Source organism: Vipera berus (genome assembly GCF_964194415.1).
Source record: "Vipera berus genome assembly, chromosome: 1".
Lineage (NCBI taxonomy): Eukaryota > Metazoa > Chordata > Lepidosauria > Squamata > Viperidae > Vipera > Vipera berus.
In genome coordinates this window covers 317,720,507-317,742,943 of record NC_138202.1, presented here as the reverse complement: position 1 = coordinate 317,742,943, position 22,437 = coordinate 317,720,507, and positions in this window count along the sequence as shown.

Below are 22,437 nucleotides of genomic sequence, written 5' to 3'. Positions count from 1 at the left end.
TCCATTGATCTAGTCCCTGATGCGCCTTTCCCAGTGGGGCGTTTGTACTCCATGTCGGAGCCCGAGTTGGCTGCATTGCGGGACTTCCTGACAAAGAATTTGGCTCGTGGTTTCATCCGGCCCTCGTCCTCGCCAGTGTCTGCGCCCGTGCTCTTCGTCAAAAAGAAGTCGGGCGAGTTACGGCTTTGCTGTGACTACCGGAAACTCAACGCCATCACGGTGCGTAACCGCTACCCGCTGCCCCTCATCCCCGAGCTCTTGGACCGACTCCGGGAGGCTAAGATCTTCACGAAACTGGACCTGCGTGGAGCTTACAACCTCGTCAGGGTTCGGCCGGGTGATGAGTGGAAGACGGCGTTTGGTACTCGCTATGGACATTTCGAGTACACGGTGATGCCGTTTGGCCTGACCAACGCCCCCGCTGTGTTTCAGCATTTTATGAACGACATCTTTCGAGATCTGTTGGACCAGTTTGTCGTAATTTACCTGGACGACATCCTGATTTACTCCCCGTCGCGTGAAGCGCATCATCAGCATCTCCGTCAGGTCCTGCAGCGCCTCCGGAAACATCGGCTGTTTGCCAAGTTGGAGAAGTGCCAGTTCTACCAGGTGACCATCGATTTCCTGGGTCACCGCATTTCTCCTGAGGGCATCGCCATGGAACCGAGTAAAGTTGAGTCGTTGCAGAGTTGGCAACCCCCGCGTCGAGTGAAGGATGTTCAGCGACTTCTTGGATTCGCCAACTACTATCGAACATTCATCCCTGGCTTTGCTGCCTTGACAGCCCCCCTCACCCGGCTCCTGCAGAAGAAGACTCGGTTCCAGTGGAACGCCCCCGAACAACAGGCGTTCCAAGCTTTGAAGGACGCCTTCATGAAGGAGCCCATCTTAAAGCATCCCGACCCGCAACGGCCGTTTGTCGTGGAGGCGGACGCCTCCGACATTGCCATTGGGGCCGTGTTACTCCAGGCAGCGACGCCCAACGGTACCCTTTTCCCTTGCGCGTATCACTCGCGGAAATTGAACCCCTCGGAGCGCAACTATACCATCTGGGAGAAGGAGCTGCTGGCCATCAAGGCGGCGTTCGAGGCTTGGAGGCATCATCTGGAGGGGGCGCAGCATCAAATCGAGGTCCGGACGGACCACAAGAATCTGGAAAGCCTGCAGACCGCTCGGAATTTGAACCAACGCCAGATCCGGTGGTCCCTCTTCTTTGCGAGGTTTGACTTCCGGGTGCGGTACATACCAAGCGGGCACAACCAGAGAGCGGATGCTCTGTCCAGGAAGCCCGAGTACACCCGAGTGGAAGACAAGCTTCCGCCCAGGACAGTGATCCCCGTCGAGTCTTTTGCTGCGGTGCGGGAGCCGGTGGATATACGGGCTCGGGTCCGGGAGGCGCAGCAGCAGGAGGCGTGGGTGGCTCAGCGGAAGGAAGAGGTGGGGCCAGATTCGCCTTGGTCGGTCACGGATGGACTCCTGTATTATCGTGACCGGCTCTATGTTCCAGGAGGGCCACTCAGGGGACTCGTCCTCAGCCAGTGTCATGATAACCCGGCTGCGGGGCATTTTGGCCTGTTCAAGACTCTGAACCTGGTCTCCCGTACCTTCTGGTGGCCCCGAGTCCGACACGATGTCCAGTCTTATGTCACCTCCTGCATCCCATGCAGGCAGGCCAAGTCAGCGACAGGGGCCCCGCCTGGTTTACTGCAGCCTTTGCCAACACCCAAGAGACCCTGGGGGGCTGTGTCCATGGACTTTCTGACGGATCTACCCCCATCCTCCGGCTTCACGACAGTGTTTGTGGTGGTGGACATGTTTACCAAGATGGCGCACTTCATCCCCTGTCGCGGCTTACCGTCAGCTCGCGCCACTAGTCGCATGTTCATCCAACAGGTGTTCCGGCTGCACGGCCTTCCCAATAGAGTCGTCTCCGATAGGGGGGCCCAGTTTACAGCCCGCTTCTGGCAGGAGTTGATGCGGGCGTTGGACATTAAGGTTTGCCTCTCGTCCGCGCATCATCCTCAGACCGACGGGGGTACCGAGAAGGTCATCGGCATCTTAGAGCAGTATCTGCGCTGCTACGTTAACCTGAAGCAGGACAATTGGGTGGACTATTTGGCCATAGCCGAGTTTGCCTTTAACAACTCGCAGCACACCTCCACGCAGATGACACCGTTCTTGGCCAACGTGGGTTATCACCCCCGGTTTTTCCCCCTTTCTCCCGTGGACTCACCGGAGCCGGCAGCGAACGAATTCATGGCGGAGTTACAGGCGATCCATCGGTTGGTGCGATGGCAGCTGGAGAAGGCCAAGGCCGACTACAAGAGGTTCGCCGATCGGTCGAGAAGGGATACGCCTCCACTATCGGTGGGGGATCGGGTCTGGCTGTCCACCAGGAACCTACCATCCACTCAGCCGGCGAGGAAGCTGGACCACCGTTACCTTGGACCGTTCCCAGTCGAGGCCGTCATCAACCCGGTCGCCTATCGTTTAACTCTGCCACGTTCCCTGCGCGTGCATCCCGTCTTCCATCGGTCCTTGTTGGTCCCCGAACAACCGGCTTGTCCACTTCGTCAAGCGGAACCTCCCCCATCAGGACCTCGTGATGGAGGCAGCACCCCCGAGTACGAGGTCGCCAGCATCAGGGATTCCCGCTGGCTGAAAGGTCGCTTCCAGTACCTGATCGAGTGGAAAGGGTACGGGCCGGAGGACTTCACATGGGAAGACGCGACCGCCGTTCATGCCCCTGCGTTGGTGACTGCGTTTCACGAACAATTCCCATCCCGACCGCATCCGGATCGGCAGCCCCGGGGGAAGGGCCCTGCGGTGCGGGATAGTGTTGTGACTCAGGGCCAGCCGGTGGGCCCGGCAGCCGGCTCAGATGTATCGGATGACTCAGATGAGGGGGAGGAGGAGGGTGTGGAAGACGAACCGGCTGATGATGGCTTGCAGGCTTGGCAGAGCCCTCAGCCGGGGCCCTCTTCTCAGCTGCGTGAGCCCGATAGTGCGGAGGATGATGACCCACAGCTGGCCCTGTTCAAGGACGCCCGACGCAGGAGGCAGTCGAGCAGGACTAAGCAGAAAAAGGCTGCGGGTCTCCTCGGGAGGAGGCACAGGGAGACCACGCCCTGAACTCTAAATAAAAGGAGTGTTTGGGGAGGGGCTGGTTGCTGAAAGCAACCCTTCCGCTTGAGGATTCAAGTTCCTGTGCTTTTGGTTTCTTGTTCTGTTGTTTTGCTTGTGAATTAAACTTGGCAGACGCTTTGCAGCCTCAGACGCTCTCCAGTCTCTACTGCTTGAACAGGGGTTTGCCTTATTACAAGGCCGGTAGTTGGCTGGTTCAGAACACTGCGTTTGGTTAAGAGCATTCTGCTCAGCAAAAGTCAAGATGCTCCAGTTGGTGGCACAATCAGCTGAATTTGTTCATTTTCTTGTAACTGAATCTGCTGGAATTGTGCCAGGTTCTTATTATCTTTTGTTTTAGGGCTTTTTCCTTGTACTTTGCACTGATGCTCTTTCTAGTAGTGAAAAAAATCAAGGGTTTTCTCACTAAATAATATGTTGCCAGCTCTCTGGGAATGCAACTTTACTTCCTATGTGGAGGGGACCTGGTGGAAGGAGGATGCTCTCTGTCACTGTTGTTGGAAAATATTGTAGGGAATTCTCATTCTGGGATGTGGCTAATCATCTACCCTTTCTTTCAAAGTGAAACAGACAATACTTTAATTCACCAAACCTCCAAGTTCATATCCCTCATAAGTATTTCACCTTGCTTCATGATAACTACAGCTAAGTACCCAATGCTTGCAACAAATAAAAATAAATCTGCACGATCCTTGCATATTTTCACATGGAAAGTTTCCTGTATTCTATGTCTATGCTCTTTTTCATTCAAATGGGTTGTCCGTTTCTAAGAATGTGCAGATGTGGTGTATTTTGACAGTTGCTCACTGTTTTGCTGTTAACTAGTTTTCACTGCACCCCCTTGGATGGACATGAAGAAATTCCAAGGCAGGGAACAAGGATGTAAAATTTATAGAATGAAAACTATCACATTTTTTTTCAAACATTATATCATGAATTTATACACACACACAAAGAGAGAGAGAGAGAGAGAGAGAGAGAGAGAGAGAGAGAGAGAGAGAGAGAGAGAGAGAGAGAGAGAGAGAGAGAGAGAGAGAGAGAGAGAGAGAGAGAGAGAGAGAGAGAGAGAGAGAGAGATGGGATTCAAATATGTGAACAACCAGTTCTCTGTGTGAATACTGCTTCTGGAAATCCATTCTGGGCCTGGACTACCGGTTCTACCAAAGTGATGCGAAGTGGCTGAATCCCATCACTGCATACATATACATAGCTTTTGTTGTTATACATGTAGGTATTCATCTCTCACCAGAAGTCTGAGTACATTGTAGAAAGTAATGAAATATTCTTACTTTTTCTAAAATGGTTTTCAAAAGTGATCAGGATTAGTCTGTATTAACCAGGGCCTGATGGTCTGATATAAAATATACTTCATACTGCTGTGAAATGTTTGATGCTTATCTTCAAAATCTAAAGCATATAAAGTTGGGCAAATGAAGTTTTTCATCAGGTTTCAGCCAAAGTTCTAAAAAAATTGTGAAATGTTGCATTAATGACTTGGCAGGGGATTTTAAATGTCAAGCTATAGAGATGGTGAAAGTTATGGAGATTTCAGAACTGATGTAGCACAACCTTTTCAGTTGTTTCTCTACTTTCAATTCATTAACAAAGGAAGCATGAAAAACCATGGGGAGTTTTCTGAAGAAATTGACAATCACGACCAAAGCTTCAGATGTTACGAAACTTATTTCCAAGTTTGTTTTTAATAAAAAGTACTTTAATGAGAATAAAACTGGTTAGTACATGCAGTGATGATGCTTCAGTGATACTCACTCTGAATTCTATACTGGTGAAAGCAAGAAAAAAAGTCCAGCCAAAGCCCAATTGATTGCATATACATAGACAAGCATTGCTTGCTAAAACTCTTCCAAATATCCTGTAATGCATTTAATTTAGCTATTTTTCTTTCACACAATGATTTTCCAAAGGGACAAAAGATTTTCATGATTATTCAAGCTGAAAGCTGAAGTGGACATTTTCCTCCAGCAACAAAAGAAAGAAGAGTTGTATCATGCACTTACACACCAAGTATTCCAACTTCACTGGCATATTTGGCAGACATTTCTGAAACCTTGAATAACTTTAATTTTAAACTTGCAAGGAAATAATACTGCAAGCATTATAATACACTGCAATGCTATTTATTCAGGGAAGTGGGAACAGCCTTGGAAATGTTGACAACTACCTTGATTTTGGTCTCTCGCTAAAAATGAAGATTGCCATGTACACTGTCAAGTGCCTATAAAAAAACAAAATAGTGCTTTGCAAGATACCCTTGAAGACAAATTCATTTGCTATTTTCCAGATAACTTCTCTAACCCTATTCACAAATTAGAGATGTTGGTTTACAGCCAATTATGCTCAATATACCGCAAAATTTTAGTATAAAAGATAATTTCAAAAATTCTGTCCTGGAGCAATTTTAGATAAAGTGTTTTTCAATGTACTAACAACTTGGCACAATTTGACATGAAAAAGATGTTCAGGTCCTAACATGATTTCTCTCACATTCTATCCATGAGGTGTTAGTGAACAGTCTGCAGTAACTGGCCTCCTAGAACACTCATTGTGTTGACTTGTCTTGTATATCACTAATAGTCAAAGTCTTTAGCCAATCTATAAATTTCTGATTGAAAAAAAATCTTTTAAGGAAGTTTGTATAAGATAGGTTTCTAACACCCTTACTGTATATCTCTGTTTCTATACAATTTTCATAATATGGACCAATGGAACAGAAAAGCAGTTTAATTTTTCACTTCAAATTTGACAGCATGACATGTGTCAATAGTAGGTTGAAATTTCTGTATTTCTATAGAAGTAGTTCTTGACTTACAACCATTTATTTAACCATGTTCCAATTTATGATGCCCTTGGAACAATGAATTATGACCTGCAGTCATTACAGTACATACCATCACAAATTCTCACACCACCTCCAGGGTCACATGATTCAATTTGGGCTCTTGGCATCCAGCTCACATTTACAACTGGTTGCAGCATCCTGCAGTCATATGTTTGCAATTTCCTATGGGGTTTGGGATGGTTTTTTGGTTTTTTTGCCATCTTCCAGCAAAAAACTGCAAAAAAAAGTGCTTTGGGAAGTTCGATTTGCTTACTCGCCATATGGATTTTCTTAACAGCAATAGTGACTTGCTGACTATCATCAATATGGTCATAAAATCAAGCCTAATCACACAGGAACCCACTTAACCACCACCCCTGATTCATGACCAAAATTTCAGTCCCAATTTTGGTCATAAACTGAGGATCATCTGTAAAGTACATTGGACTTAAGCATCATTGTTTATATAATAGCAAAATAAATAACAGTTATCTTCAGACTTAAAGATGCAGTTCATGATCTCCTTGGCCTGAAGCTCTCACACTGTACAATAGCCTGGAATTGTTTCATGCAGGTTAGGAAAAAAAACACTGATGGGTTTTTTTTCATCCTCGTTCTCATATTCCTGCATCTAGTTCAATAGGTTTAATCTGTCGTGCTTTGATATGGTTATTAAGCAAATCTCTGTGGTTGTTAAGTGAATCGTGTGATTGTTAAGCAAATCTGGTTTCCCCTATTGACTTTGCTTAGCAGAAGACAGCTGAGAAGTTCACAGGTGGTAATGAAATGACCCCCAGGACACTGCAGTCAATACATACTGGTTGCCAAGCACCCACATTTGTATCGCATGATTGTAGGGATGCTGCAACAGTTGTAAATGCAAGGACCAACCCTAACTTTTTTCAGTGTCATTGTAACTTCAAACAGTTGTTAAATGAATAGTAAATGAAGGAGAGGATTATAATGTGCTACAAAGATTATAAAAGTTATTCCCTTGAATGAAAAAAACAAATTCCTTAGAATGTGTTGTGGGCAGTTGTTCAAGAGAAGCTGCCTGTTTTTATTCACTGTTGCTCAAGTTCACCTTGACAGTATATGTACATGACTTATAGGGAAGAAATAAGATGCGGAGCTGTTACAAATGAAGAATAATGTGAGAAATATTGTAGATTTATTGGAATTTTTGGAAATAAACAATCAGATCCCCACAGCGTTGATCTTTTTGGATGCTGAAAAAGCCTTTGATCAATTGGATTGGCAATTTTTGATGAAAGTATTAGAGAAAATGGAATTTGGGGACAAATTTTTACAACCAATTAGGGCAATATATCAAAAGCAAACAGCCCGTATAATAGTTAATAACAGTTTGACTGAACTATGTAATTGTTCTGTACCAGCCTGCTACCAGCCCTGCAGAAAAGGCAGGGACAACCCCTTTTACAAGAAGGCAAGAGGCTGGAATTACGCCTGCCAAATTTATTGCTACAAAAACAAATAGAACAAGACACAAACCAAGAAACAGGAGCTTTTCAAGCGGTTGCCTTCAGCAAACCAGCCCTCCCACGCATTTCCCCTTAAATACAGTTCAGGGCATGGCTTCTCTCTGCCTCCTTCCGAGGAGCCCCATTGCCTTCCTCTGTTTACTCCTGATTGACTGCCTCCTGCATCGGGCGTCCTTGAACAGGGCAACTCCTGATTGACTGCCTCCTGCGTTGGGCGTCCGTGAACAGGGCCAGCTGTGGGTCATCTTCATCCACGCTGTCAGGCTCACACAGCTGGGTCTGCATCGTGACCAGGTGAGAGGGGCCTGGCTGAGGGCTCTCTTCAACACCCCCCTCCTCCTCCTCCTCTGAGTCGTCCGACCCGACTGCTGAACCCACAGGCTGACCCTGAATCACAACAGTAATATTGAAAAGGGTACAAGGCAGGGGTGCCCGTTGTCACCTCTATTATTTGTTTTAACATTGGAAATATTATTGATTAAAATACATGACTCGGAAAAAATTAGGGGAATTCAAATAAGAGATCAGGATTATAGATTGAGGGCGTTTGCAGATGACCTGGTTGTTACAGTAACTCAGCCGGATTACTCAGTTGTAGAATTGATGGAGATAATAATGTTATATGGGAAAGTTTCTGGATTTAAGATCAACATACAAAAAACTAAAATATTGTCTAAAAATATGACAGTATCACAAAAGGCTGTTTTAGAAGAGCTAACGGGATTTGAAATAGTTAAAAAGATTAAATATTTGGGGATATATCTGTCAGCCTCAAATGTGAAGTTATATACAAATAATTATGAAATGTTATGGGGAAAAATACAAAAAGAATTAGATAGTTGGAAAAAATTACAATTATCCTTATTGGGAAGAATTGCAGCAGTGAAAATGATTGTTTTGCCAAAAAATTTTTTTTATTTCAAATGATACCTATACTTAAAAAAGATTTAAATTTAGAGGAATGGCAAAAAGGAATTAATAAATTTGTCTGGGCAGAGAAAAAGCCACGAGTTAAATTTAAGATAATGCAAGATACTCGTGAAAGAGGTGGTCTTAAAATGCCTAATTTTAAATTATATTATGAGGCTGCTGCCTTGTCAGCGATAAGTGACTGGTTTAATTTAACACAAGAGAGATTATTAAATCTTGAGGGTCATGATTTGTTATTGTCCTTGATTTGAATTTTTGACGATTGGGCCTCCATTGGTTTACTTAAAAATTCCTGCAAAAACCATCAAAAAATAGGGCTGGTCATGTGACTGACCTATTTTACTAATGTCACAACATATGACTTTTTCAGGGACTGTTGTAATTATTTTTAATTGTTTTTAACTTTTGTATTTCTTGTTTTAAATACCCTGTAAACCGCCCTGAGTCCTTCGGGAAAGGGCGGTATATAAATCCAATTAAATAAATAAATAAATAATGTGTTTAAGATACATATTTTAAGGTATGCTCTGTTGCGAGTTTGGAAAAAGTATAGACATAAGTTAAATTATAAGATACCCATTTGGGCAATACCTAAACACGCAATAGAAAATATAAATGTGGGATTTAAACATGATGAGACTACATATAAGGAAATCTTAAGTTTAGAGAGGAATGTATGGCAATTAAAGCCATATAATATTTTAAAAGAAGAAAAGATTGTACAAACTTGGTTTCAGTATGGGCAATTACAGGCTAGATGGAAAGAGGACCAGAAAGTTGGTTTTTCGATGACTGATGAAAATTTGGTAAAACAAATTAGAGATCAAGGTCAAGCACTTATAAAAAGGATATATAATGCATTGATAGAAATTGATTCAGAAACGGAACTTGTTAAAGACTGTATGATAAAGTGGGCTCAGAATTTTCAAGAAGTTATAACAATGGACACTTGGGAAAAGATCTGGGTTAGAAATGTAAAATTTACACAGGCCCAAAATTTAAGAGAGAATTTTTATAAAATGTTTTATAGGTGGCACTTAGATCCTAAAAAATTAGCAAGTATGTATCCGAACTGCCAGCCCAAATGTTGGAGGTGTGGTTGTGAGGATGCAACGTATTTTCATATATGGTGGACTTGTAAAAAGGTTAAAGCTTTTTGGATTAAAATTTGGTGGAATATGCAAAAGATATTTAAGAAAAGGATAAAGTTTTCTCCGCAATTGTTTTTATTGGGTATTATTACAGATACTACTGTTATAGATACTGAGTTGATGTTGAATTTAATTACGGCAGCAAGACTTTTAGTAGCGCAATATTGGAAGAAGGAAGAACTGCCGACTATAGAAGAGTGGACTTTAAAAGTTTCTAACTTGGCAGAAATGGCAAAGATTTCAGCGTATTTGAAAGACCAATCGCAACAGAGATACATTGTGGAATGGAGGAGATGGATTGAATATATTCAGAATAAATATGGGACTAAAAAGTTTCATTTAGCATTTGAATAAGTACTGGATCTATATGATGTATAACTAGTTAGTAGTTATTTTATTAATATTTTGACGATGGAGAGTTAAAGTGCGACAGAATTTAATGTCTTATTGTTGTTAGCATATTTTAGATTATGCTTGTTTGTATTTTTATACCCTGTATTCAGCTCTGGGAAGTCGGGGAGGGGGGAGGGGAGGGGAGGGAGGGGTTGGGGAGAGGGGAGGGGGAGGAGGGGGGTTGTATTTAAAAATGTATTGTAAAACTTTTCAATAAAAAAAAGATGCGGAGCTGTCTATTCCAGTGTTTCTCAACCTTGGCAACTTTAAGATGAGTGGACTTCAACTCCCAGCATTCCCCAGCTGGCCAGGAGTTGAAATCCATTAATCTTAAAATTGCCAAGGTTGATAAACACTGCTCTATTCAATGTGAAGTAAGAAACCTGCCTTAGAATATCAGCTTTTGCCGGTTTGTATCCAGTTCGAAGGCCAAAGTAACAGTGAGAATCATATCAGATGTTGATATAGTCACTCTCAGATGCTGGATCTTATCAGAACAATTGACAGGGTAGTCTATTTTATAATAGGAGCGGCAATACCAACATTGTTTCTTATACAAAAGTGCTCCATGCGGCCTACCCAATTACTTTTTGGAGTTCTGTTGGGTCTCTTTGAATCTCCTTATACAACATCATATTCGCCATATAGTAGTGCCACAATGACTTCAGACATCCGTGGAACTCAAATCCTCATTCAAAGAACCCCATCACGGATTCTATCACATATGAGACATCTCTGTTGTTTTGTACAGCTGTTCCCTTGAGGATTCTGAAATGAACTGCTGTCAGGCATCCAAGAGGCTATGACAACTCATTCACCTTCAAAGGGTCTGAGTGGGATTTGGCTTTGTGTTCTTTCTCCTCTTTTGAAAATAAGATGTTTCTCAGAAGGAAACTTAGCAGCAGGGCACTATAGTTGTGCTCTTGTTCCTTTTAAAAATGTACATACATTGGGGACCTTGTGGTTTCATGCTACAAAAACTGTAAATGGGTTTCAATCTGTTAGTCCTTCCCATTAGTTTAATGCCATCTGGCTTTTTAAAGCATATTCAATTGATGGTCAAGATTAACTATAGCAATCCAGGGGGTAAGCAAGAAGGCTAGATAGCATCTCCTATAACATCCTGACAAATCTAGATGTGTCAGGGAGCAATTCTATTAGTTTGCTTTCCAATAAAGGAGTGTTTTTGTTTCTGGCCACACTTCTAATATCAGCCATTGTTGGAAACCACCCAAGACCTGCTCATCAACATTCCAAATGGTCTTAAAAGATTCCCTTCCCTTGTAATAATCTAATGAGTAAAAAATAACTTTCTCCGTTTCATGCATATTACATTTTTCATGTGCATAATTAAAGCCCTTTGAATCTAAGTCACCGTTTTAAAAATGTGCCTCTCCCTCCCTAACATGATCCCAAATCACCATACGGATACTTTCCCTTTCTACTTACTTGGACTAAAGCTCTTTTAATATTTTAAAAAGAATTTTTTTTTAAAAAAACTGGATTCCTCTTGGAGTCACTCAAAGCAGCCACATGAAATACTAAGGAATCAGGAGGTATCACTTCTGAGAAAGCAGCAAGGGATGCAGGGTTGCATTACATGAGATGCATTTGTACCATTTTAGCTTGCACAGATGGAAATATAGTTCAATGTTTCAACATCATTTGACTTTCACATGTTAAAATATTGATAAGTGCTGCTCAGGATAATGCCCCTATGATTTGAAGTAGTAACTGGAGCATGATGTTTATTGAAGTGAGATACTGCAAAAGCCTTTAATGAGTGTTTAAAAACACTGGGAATAATTCTCAGCACTAGCCGAGCCTTCATTCTTTTCTCATTCCCTTAGCTGAGCTTTATCTTAGAATTTTAGGAGAGTATAAAAATGGAAATTGGATGACTGATTAACTCAGGGATATGAGCAGCCAATGCCGGATGCAGGAGAGATAGAGTTAGCATAAAAACTGAAAATATTGCAGGAAAAAAAAGTTGAATATCCAAGCTCAGTGGAAGTGAAGCAGTGAGATAAGCATGAATAGGCCATATGAAAACTGCCATCTAAATATTTATGGGTTTCTTATACTGAAAAAGGAGCATTTGGAAACTTAAACAAAAAAATCCATCATCCAGATTGTTCAAAGCAATCTGTTTTTGCACAATGCTCAGGCTCCATTTCTGTGATAAGTGATGCTTTGCATGCTATTTTGATTCTGTAGAATAAATTATCAATGACTGGGAGGCCATAAAATGTGGAATAATGTTTGATTGATATCTTTCAGAGAGAAAGCAACTGAAGGTTTAAAACATTTTCCATAAATGTAAAACGAACTGTGAGGACAGGCACCTATTCAATTCATTCTTTTTGGATAGGGCATCAAGTTTGAGACAGATGTTGTTTGATTCCCTGTGAAATTGGGTCTTCTTTTATTATTTCATCCCCAAGTAGCTCAGGCTTTTTACTATAAAGAGAAAGGTCTAAAATTATGTAAACAAGTGTTATGAAAAGATTGAAGAACTTCTGAGAATGTTGGAAAATCAGCAAAAATGATTCTTGTTTTCCTTTCAGCAAGGGCTTACATTCTATGACAAACAGCAGCAGAAAATGTGATATAGTCCTACAAATGTCATTCAGAAATCTTGTACCTATAGTGGGATTTAACTCCCTTATGTAGGCTCTCCATATATATAACAACACACATCATGTTAGACTGTTCACTTCATCTGCCTAATGCAGGGCAAGGAAAAGCTAACAGGCATTAAGCATTCATTTGTATCCATTTATGCTGATTGAGTTCATACCACACACTAGATTAGACTATTATATGATGAGATAAAGTAGTATCTGGTTCAGCTTACTTTGCAAAACCCACCCACCATCTTAGTATTCTCCACAAACCAAACAAACACCTTAAGTCATACTGTGGAACATAGCATGTTATGTGAACCCAGCAATTATGTATGGTTAATCCAGGTTTAGGGTTAAGTGTATTGTATGAAGTCAGCAACCCTATGATATATTAGCAACATCCATTGTTAGCAAAGTGCAAGTGCCTAATTCCAGCATGTATAGGATCACTGGCCAATTAGTGCAAGAACTTGTGCCATGAGTTCAAGGGATGAAGAAACCATCGGATAGCTATGCTTGCAGGATGGTGTGAAGAAAAATAGGACAAACAAGCTGGGGAAACATCTGGCTAGTCAGCATCTGGACATGTGAGAAGAATGGTAGGGTACAAGATAGTCAAAAAAATAGCCATGTGCTATTTTAATCAGCTGCAGCAAAACCACAACAAAACACTGAAATATTTTTGTTTGCTTGCTTACTTTAAATATTTATATCCTGCTTTTCCCCACAGAGTTTTCAGTGACTCATAAGAATAATAGTTCAAACATCATTAGGTGCTTGTAAGTTCTAAACATCTCCAAGGCCACTAGATTAGGAAAAGCAGATCCCATACAGAAATATTTGGAATTGTGGAAGCAAATGGCAGGTGCACTTACCCAACAGCTGTCTTGGGAAACTTGATCATTGGCAGCCCAACCACAAAACATCTATTTACTCTGAGGCAGATGAGTCCCTCCTGATGAACCAAAAATGCTTTCTACCACTAATCGGGCCTTTCACTAAATTCTAGACTTGGAAGGAATCTTAAAGGTCATCTAATCCCACCCCAGATCTGTGCAGAATCCACTGCAGATCTCTAACAGATGACCATCTAGCCCAGGCATATCAAACTCGTGACATCACGTGACGTCGCGTGACGTATCATGACTTTTTCCCCATTGCCGGCAATGGGGTGGGCATAGTTTTGGCACAACGCATCCGGCCCAAGGGCTGGCAGTTTGACATGCCTGATCTAGCCTCAGTTTGGATACTTGTGGCAGAAAACAGTTACTACTTCATGTAATAGCCTGTTCCGCTGACTGACTCCTCTTATAGGCCAGAAGTTCCTCCTGATTTCAACCTGAATGGCCGTTAACCCATTCATTCTACTCCTTCTAATAAGTCCACTCCATCTTCTGTGTGGCAACTCTTCAGATATTTGAAGACTGATATCACACATCCCTTCAGTTAAGTTTTCTGTAGGCTAAATGTATGCAGATCCTTCAACTGTTCCTCACAAGGTTTGACATCCAAAAGCAAATAAATATATGCTTTTGGGAGCAGGGAGGAAGAATCCTTGTGGCATGTGACAAAAATGGATTTCATCAAAAATGGCTAGCAAGATGCAATGAAGATAATTTACATATCCCATTTGGGTCAGTCTCTTAAAATCAGATTTTCATTGTGTTTCAGCATAAAAACTTTGTATGCATTTTGGTAGGACTAGACCCAGATGATTCTGAAGCCAGGGTTATAAAACTAGAGGTGCAACCTGATACATCTGGAACTTGGTTAAAAATAAAAGGCTTGCTGCAGTTGTGCTTTTATCTGTTAATTCTTAATATTGTTTTGATAAAATATTTGGGTGGCATATACATATAAGACACATGGATGGATGGATGGATCCATGGATGGATCCGTGTGTGTGTGTGTGTGTGTGTGTGTGTGTGTGTGAGAGAGAGAGAGAGAGAGAGAGAGAGAGAGAGAGAGAGAGAGAGAGAGAGAGAGAGAGAGAGAGAGAGAGAGAGAGAGAGAGAGAGAGAGAGAGAGGGATGATAATAATAATAATAATAAATTGGAAGGGACCTTGGAGGTCATCTAGTCCAACCCCCTGCTCAGGCAGGAAACCCTATACCATTTCAGGCAAATGGCTGTCCAGTCTCTTCTTAAAAACTTCCAGTGTTGGAGCATTCACCACTTCTGGAGGCACGTTGTTCCACTGGTTAATTGTTCTAACTGTCAGGAAGTTTCTCCTTAGTTCGAGGTTGCTTCTCTCCTTGACTAGTTTCCATCCATTGCTTCTTGTCCTGCTTTCAGGTGCTTTGGAGAATAGCTTGACTCCCTCTTCTTTGTGGCAGCCCCTGAGATATTGGAACACTGCTATCATGTCACCCCTCACCCTTCTCTTCGTTAAACTACACATACCCAATTCCAGCAACCGTTTCCTATATGTTTTAGCCTCCAGTCCCCCAATCATCTTTGTTGCTCTTCTCTGTACCCTTTCAAGAGTCTCGACATCTTTTTTACATCGTGGTGACCAAAACTGGATGCAGTATTCCAGGTGTGGTCTTACCAAGGCATTGTAAAGTGGTGTTAGTACTTCACTTGATCTTGATTCTATTCCTCTGTTAATGCAGCCTAGATGGAGCAATGCTATCACGTTGAATCTCACTCAACAGAAGACTAGCAGCCGCCTACTATAGAAGATTGGTCACTTAAAGTGTCAAATTTGGCAGAAATGGCTAAGATTTCTGCTTATTTGAAGGATCATTCACAAGAAAGATACATTTCGGTCTGGAGAAGATGGATAGATTACATTCAGAACAAATATGGGACTGAAAAGTTTCATCTAGCTTATGAATGAATTATAGAATGATATTATTAATATTAGTATGTTTTTATGGTATTTTTATTAGTTTTTATTATATTTTATTATTAATAGTAGTATTATTTAATAATATGGATATTATCTTGTTTTTATGTTCCTATTATTATTATGTTTACTTTTATCTTGTTTGTGTTCATGTTAAAGGGGAGCTAAAGTGCGTTAGGAACTTGGTTACATATATAGTTGGTTAATGTTATTTAGATTTTGATTGTTATTTTTGTAACCCTGTATTCAGTTCTGGGAAGTGGGGGAGGGGGAGGGGGTTGGTTTGGGGGTGGGTTTGTATTGTAACTTTTATAAAACTTTTTAATAATAAAAAAAAGACTAGCAGCCAAAACCAATCTTTTACACAGACATAGGATCACACTCATAAAGTTCTTCGCTATGTTCTACAGTACTTGCACAATTTCCAGATGAGTCTCAAGGATTGCACCACTGAGAACACAAAGTTCTAGCCTTGAAGTTGCCAATGAAAATATAATCATTGCTTCCGGTGACAATGATAGATTTAGGACACCCCACACTGTATGCCTGGGTCCTTCAGAGGTAATTGTTGCTGGAATGTTTCCTTCATCTGATTTATTAAAATCTGTTTCTGTGCAATTTCCACTGACTGCTTTTTGACCTGCCCTCCAGAGCAATACCAAACTATTCAGCTTTATCTTGTGCATGACAACCTTTCCGCTATTTGAGGAACATTAACCCTTTTTATCTTCTCCAGAGATTTAGCGACTATTGATAGATTTATCATTCCTCTTCAATAACCTAGGTCAGGGGTAGGCAGCCTCGGCTCTTTTACGACTCGTGGACTTCAACTCCCAGAATTCCTGAGTCAGCTATGTTGACTCAGGAATTCTGGGAGTTGAAGTCCACGAGTCGTAAAAGAGCCGAGGTTACCTACCCCTGACCTAGCTATTTATAAACCTTTCAGGAAAGAAAAAAATCAAATGATTGCCTTTGGACAACTTGTTAAGAATTAACAGAATAAGAGAGTTGGAAGGGACCTGGAGGGCTTCTAGTCCAACCCTCTGCTCAGGCAGGAGACCCTATAACGTTTCAAAGAAATGGCTGTCCAATCCCTTCTTAAAAACTTCTAGTTCTGAAGCATCTACAACTTGACCAGTCATCCCCACTGGTCAATTGTTATTTCAGGAAATTAATTATCAAAAGCAACTTTTTTTCATAATTTGGTGTATTTTTCAGTATTTGAATTTTATCCTTCAGTCATCAGAATAATATGCTATGTTAGAGATATCTTTGCTTTTGATATTGCTTGCTGGTTTGTAACCTGATCATATTTTCTGCTTCCTATTATACATCTGATAAGGAATATCTCCATTACAAAACCCCAATCTCCCCCCCCATGGATAAAACAGCCATTTTATTTCATTATTCCGTGGGTTTCTTGCCACAGACAATAGGTACAGAGAAGTGCCTAGATTGGAGAATTATCAAGGCCACAAAAAAACCCCTTCTACATTGTTTTCACCAGTAGATGGCAGCAAAAACACACCGAATAGCATTCCCCTCCCCTGCCCCCCCCCTTTTTTTTAAAGGCCCACAACTGAAGAACTCTGCAACCCATACAATTCTGACTCTATCCAATATTCGCTTTTCCTGTTTGGAAAAGGGAAGCTGCAGATGACAATTAGAAGGTAGTGCAATATGCCAGCATACACAAAAGAATGAACTTACAATGTCATCAGTTCTGAGCAGTTTTTAATATAATGTTATGTGTCCTATTGCACAGCCAGGAAAGCAAAGCCCAATTCCAAAAGATGTAAAGAACCAAATTGGAGAATCAAGAAAAACATAGTAATGCAAGAAACAAGGGGCTACATATAGATTAGGACTTCCAACGCATTATAGGTTACATATTACCTTACAATATTATCTGAGCTGTTAGAAATGTGTCTTTGTTTCCCAATATTTTATTTTGTTATCCTGTCTCCTCTTTCTTTCTTTCTTCCATTGTTCTTTATGAGTTTTTCTGATAATATTTAGATGGGACAAGGGCAGGAAATCCCAGGGCTGTAGACTGGGCTGGGAGGTTAAAAGAATAAAAAATCCCCAAAAGCCACAGTGGCAGACCACTTCTGAACTGCTGCCCAAAGGAGTTAGCTCAACTGAGGCGGGAACTTTGAGTTATGGGACTCTCCCAGGCAGTTTGTGCCAAAATTAGCTGCATTTCCTGATTAAAGCCAGTGCGCAGCACAGAAATTTTTCTTGTGGTGGTGCCAGACTTAAGGGTCAGTTTGGGAACACTGAGACTTTCCATCCTTGTATCTTTGATTTCAGCTAGACTAAAACTCCCACTAATTCTCAGACTGCTCATCTGCCCTGGTGAGAATAGAGGTTTGAAGCCCAGTATATCTGGGGAGCAAGTGAATAGGAAGGCTAAAATCTATCAAGATGTCCTTTACGCATGCTTGCGAGTGTCAAACGCTCAGCCTTGGGTGACCCCAACAGTGTGCCATTTCCAAAGCATTTCAGAACGTATCAGACACGGACAAAGTGAGATGATGGCTGGTCCTCACATGCAAGTCATCAGCAATTGGTGAATTCCTTCAGCCATCAGTGGGAGCCATACTTTCCTCACCCAGCTCTACTCTTCTCACATAATGACTAACTTTTTGGAAGATACTGACTTTTAACCACCCATCAGCTAACTCGGGGTTTTTTCAAACTTGGCAATTTTAAGACGCGTGGCTGGGGAATTCTAGGAGTTAACAGTCAAGTTGCCAAGTTTGAAAAACACCGACACGGAGCCTTTGTTCTTGGCGTAGCTCAACTTCCGGTGCAACACAATAGTTGATCGTCTTGCTGCGTTTGCGCTCCCTCCCGGACAGAATCTCCCGGGTTCAAGGAGGCGCGTCTTAGGGCACGCGCGCTTCCTCTTGGCCCTATGGAAGCAGCGACTAGGGGTCTTCAAACTTGGCCCTTTTATGACTTGTGGACTTCAACTCCCAGAATTCCTCAGCCAGCTTTGCTGGCTGAGGAATTCTGGGAGTTGAAGTCCACAAGTCATAAAAGGGCCAAGTTTGAAGACCCCTAGGGCTTCCGGGCGAAAAGGGGAGACTTCTAGAGCATTCGGGGATTCTGGCTACATTTTCTCCTGCGTACGAGGTTCGGCTCTGCTGGCCGAGTAGGTTCCTTGCCCCAGCAATTCTGGCCGAGCGAATGGAACGGGCCCGGATTACCACGAGAGCGGACGCTTCCTTGTCAGTCGCGGGTTGTGCTGGGGAATCGCCTATAGGCAAAATTCTGCATTGTCCGTCTGGGATTCTGCCCTTAAACCAAGCCCGGCCGAAATTAGGCTTTGCACCCAGAAGGCCCCCCGGATCAACCTCGCAGTCTTTTGAAATTCTGGAGAGCTGCTGGTTGTCACTAGCTGGGTCCGTTACTTTTACTTGGATCGAAAATTGTAGCGCGGCGAGGGTCACAAACTCTTTGACTTCTAATGTAGAGCTGCAAAACTCAAGTCTAGCTAGGATCAACAGTCTAGCTTAGGAAAGGGCGGGCAATACTTCTTAAATCTATGCTTTGTCATCTCTTGTGAAATTGTAAGAAAATATCAATTACATCAAATGAGTACTCCATTACTAGTCAAATCTCTAGTCTAGATCATGATGCATAATAAGTGAAAAGATAGAATCAAGAGCAATACCATAGGAGATCTGATAAGATATCAGAAATACAATTTTTCTTCAAGTAGGCTCCATGTTTTGGTAAAATAGCTTTAAGCATTGTTCTTATTCTGTACAGAATCCAAAGCTCTAAGTGCAAGAATTTTGAGAACACGTTTAGGTAAACTTTTAGGAACCAGGATTTTGCCTTTTGATCCGGACCGGCTTTCTTTTTTTTTTCGTTTTGATGGGGTTGCTCCACGAGACAAGTAGCTTACGCGGCCCCGTCAGGCACGGCTGCGAGATGGGAATCCGGGAACACCAAGCAAGATTTGCTGGGTTGGCACGGCTGTGACTACGGGGAGAGGTCTTAGCCAAAAGCCTGAGGCTGATTTCAAGGAAATCTTAAGCCCCCTCCCCACTAAATGAACCAAGAATCCTCCCGCGTCTCCCTTTGGATCCAACACTCTGCAAGCAAAACCCGAAGGTGGTCTGGGCTGATCTCGGCATTGTGCTGCAGCCGGCAGACCATGGCTTAGCGCCGCTTGTGGTGGGCGGAGCTCTGGATGGGAGCCGCCTTAACGCCACTCCTTTCACCCCGCAGGTCAAGCCCCGCCTCCGCATCGTCCATTCCCGGAAGAGGTTCGCCCCATTTTCTCCTGTTGGAAGTGGAAGTTGTCCATTCAAATTTACGTATCCGCCTTTCTTTATATTAAGATAGTAGTAGTAGACGCGAGGATTTCAAGGAGAACGCCGGCTTCTCAAGGCGGGCTTCGTCTCCTCTCTCGCTCGTTGGCCAGGATGAGCACTTAGCCAGGGGTCTTCAAACTTGGCCCTTTTATGACTTGTGGACTTCAACTCCCAGAATTCCTCAGCCAGCTTTGCTGGCTGAGGAATTCTGGGAGTTGAAGTCCACAAGTCATAAAAGGGCCAAGTTTGAAGACCCCTGACTTAGGCAGACGGAGACTATCCCAACTAGCGAGCCGGTTCCCCGAAGTATTGGCGGAGGGAGGGGGGGGGATCAGAAAAGCGTGCGGGAGATAGCGAGACGGTGGTCTCCTTCGCTCGCAGACAAATCCACTCGTTCCCAGCTGTTGAAAAGAAAACAATGCTGGGGATCAAAACTAGCTTCCTGTTCAGGAAACACAAGTGACTACGCTAATTACAATGTTAATAAAGAAACCGATGCTGCTGGTGGCGATTGTCTTCCATCCCAGACCCCCCCTGGAATTAGCAGTAACAAAGATGAATTTCATCAGTATTGTTACTGTACAAAGGAGATCTCTTGAGGGCTGCTGGTTGAAGATAATGGCCATTATCAAGAAACAACTTCGAACTTCTGAGTTAGACTCGATCAAAACCTTGTCACTCCCCAAAGTAGGAACCTCTAAAGGTTCCACTGATTAAATCTGTTTAATTAGAGGTGTTTGGGAAAGATTTTTTTTTAAAAAAAACCTGCAATGATCCTTTTAAAAAGCAGCCCTGAATGAGCGGTTGCTATTGTTATTCTTCAATTCCATGATGGAATTATTCACTAAACTGACTCATCGCTATTTTTATAGCATATACAGCAGCCACTATTCTTAATCTCCTTACTCTGGAAGTAAAAGAGGATACTTTAAATCAATGCAGTGACATTAAAAGCAAGAATTGTGTGCGGTTATCCGATTCTCCCACCACTGATGAGATCAATCTTCGTTCCGGCTACAGATCTGCTTTGCTTTGGACCGGGATATTTTGCTGGCAGATATCTACGGAGGAGGCCATTCTCAGTTCCTGGCTTTCCAAGGCAAAGCCTGGTCAGTTTGGGGAGAAGCTTCGGGGAAGCTTTGCGAGGACCTGGAGAGGGAAGAAGATAACGGGGGAGATTCAACGACCTTGTTTCAGAACGAACAGGAATCTGTCCCAAAATGCAATTTATTCCAAAGGAAACTAGCCGCCCGATGAAAACGGGCGACAACTGCAAGCCTCATCACTGCCCCTGCCACAACGCCTGCCTTGCACTTTTAAGGACACCTTTTCCTTACCTTTAATATGGTTTGCTCAGCTCACCAGGCAAAGTCAGTGAATGTTGGCAAAAGGTTTCACCAAATTAACAGGACCGCTTTTTGTTTAATACATACTTTGTAACAGGATTTAGGATTTATTTCCATCCTGAGCTGGTGGAGATGTTTTAAGATTTAAACCGATATAGGTAGTCCATCCATTCAACAAGCACCTCGGTAGTTTTTTAATGTTTCTGAGAAGGGGGCAGCTGCGAATTGAGTACAGATAACTGAGCAGCATTTAACCACCTTTGGTAAAAAGATCACAAGTCAGTTACCCCAGGAGATATTGAAAGCTGAAGCTGGTGGAAATGCTCGAAAATTCCCATTCCTTGATTACTGTAAGCTGTCATCTCAAGTTGTGAATTGACTCCAAGTAAAATGTTATTTTGTAAGATGCTATCTGAGCCTCTTGAAAAGCTCTTTCTCGCACAAAGAATATTTTTGTAAATGAAAAATATAAGAAGAGAGGAACCAGATCTGAGTCCATGTATCTACTAGCATGAGGTTGTGTATTTTCTCCTCTTCTTTAGATGGAACTTTCAAATGAATGTGCTTCCAAAAACTAAAGATATCTATTTGTTTTAATAACAAAATTGATATATTTACATTTTGAGAGCAACATAAATAAAGTCCAAACCGATTTTGCCTGATTGCCTTTTCCTGCTTCTTTCAAAAGTGGAGGAGAGATGAACCAACATCATACTTGAAGATTACACAGGCTCCCTGTTATGCTGGTTCTTGTAACTTCAATGCTGCAAGCGTTTGCACAGAAGGAAATGCCACTTTTGAGACTCCCCAAAACGCCTTTGGAACTGGGTTTGCTATTTAGACTGATGTTTAAAAGAAAACAGATTTGTGTTGGAAGTTACACAGATATGAGAACACAAATATCAGGGCTGAAGGATTAATTTTGCTCTTTGGGCCCCTGCCTTGGTAAGTCAACAGATCTCTAAAAGGGTTGGTATACATTTCTAGGAAGAGGTATTGTTCAGAGAGGGAGACTTTCCAATTCTAAATAACAAATTAGAGAATGGTTATGCGTCCAAAAGCAGAGCTTTGAAAAGTCAAGTTAGCGAGCTGTAGAATAGAAACCGCTCAGCTATTCATCGGGGCGCCCTTCAAATGTCTTGAACTGAAGTTTACATCGTCGTCAAGCGGGGTCGGTTCGGACAGGCCGAATTATATTCGACTGGCCGGTTCCAGCAGAGCGCGGCTTTCTACCCTCCCGGACGCTTGTTGAACTGCCTCGCCGCCCGCCCTCCCCGCGGCGAGCTCCTACCTTCGCAAATCCGCCTAGCGGCCTTGGGCGCA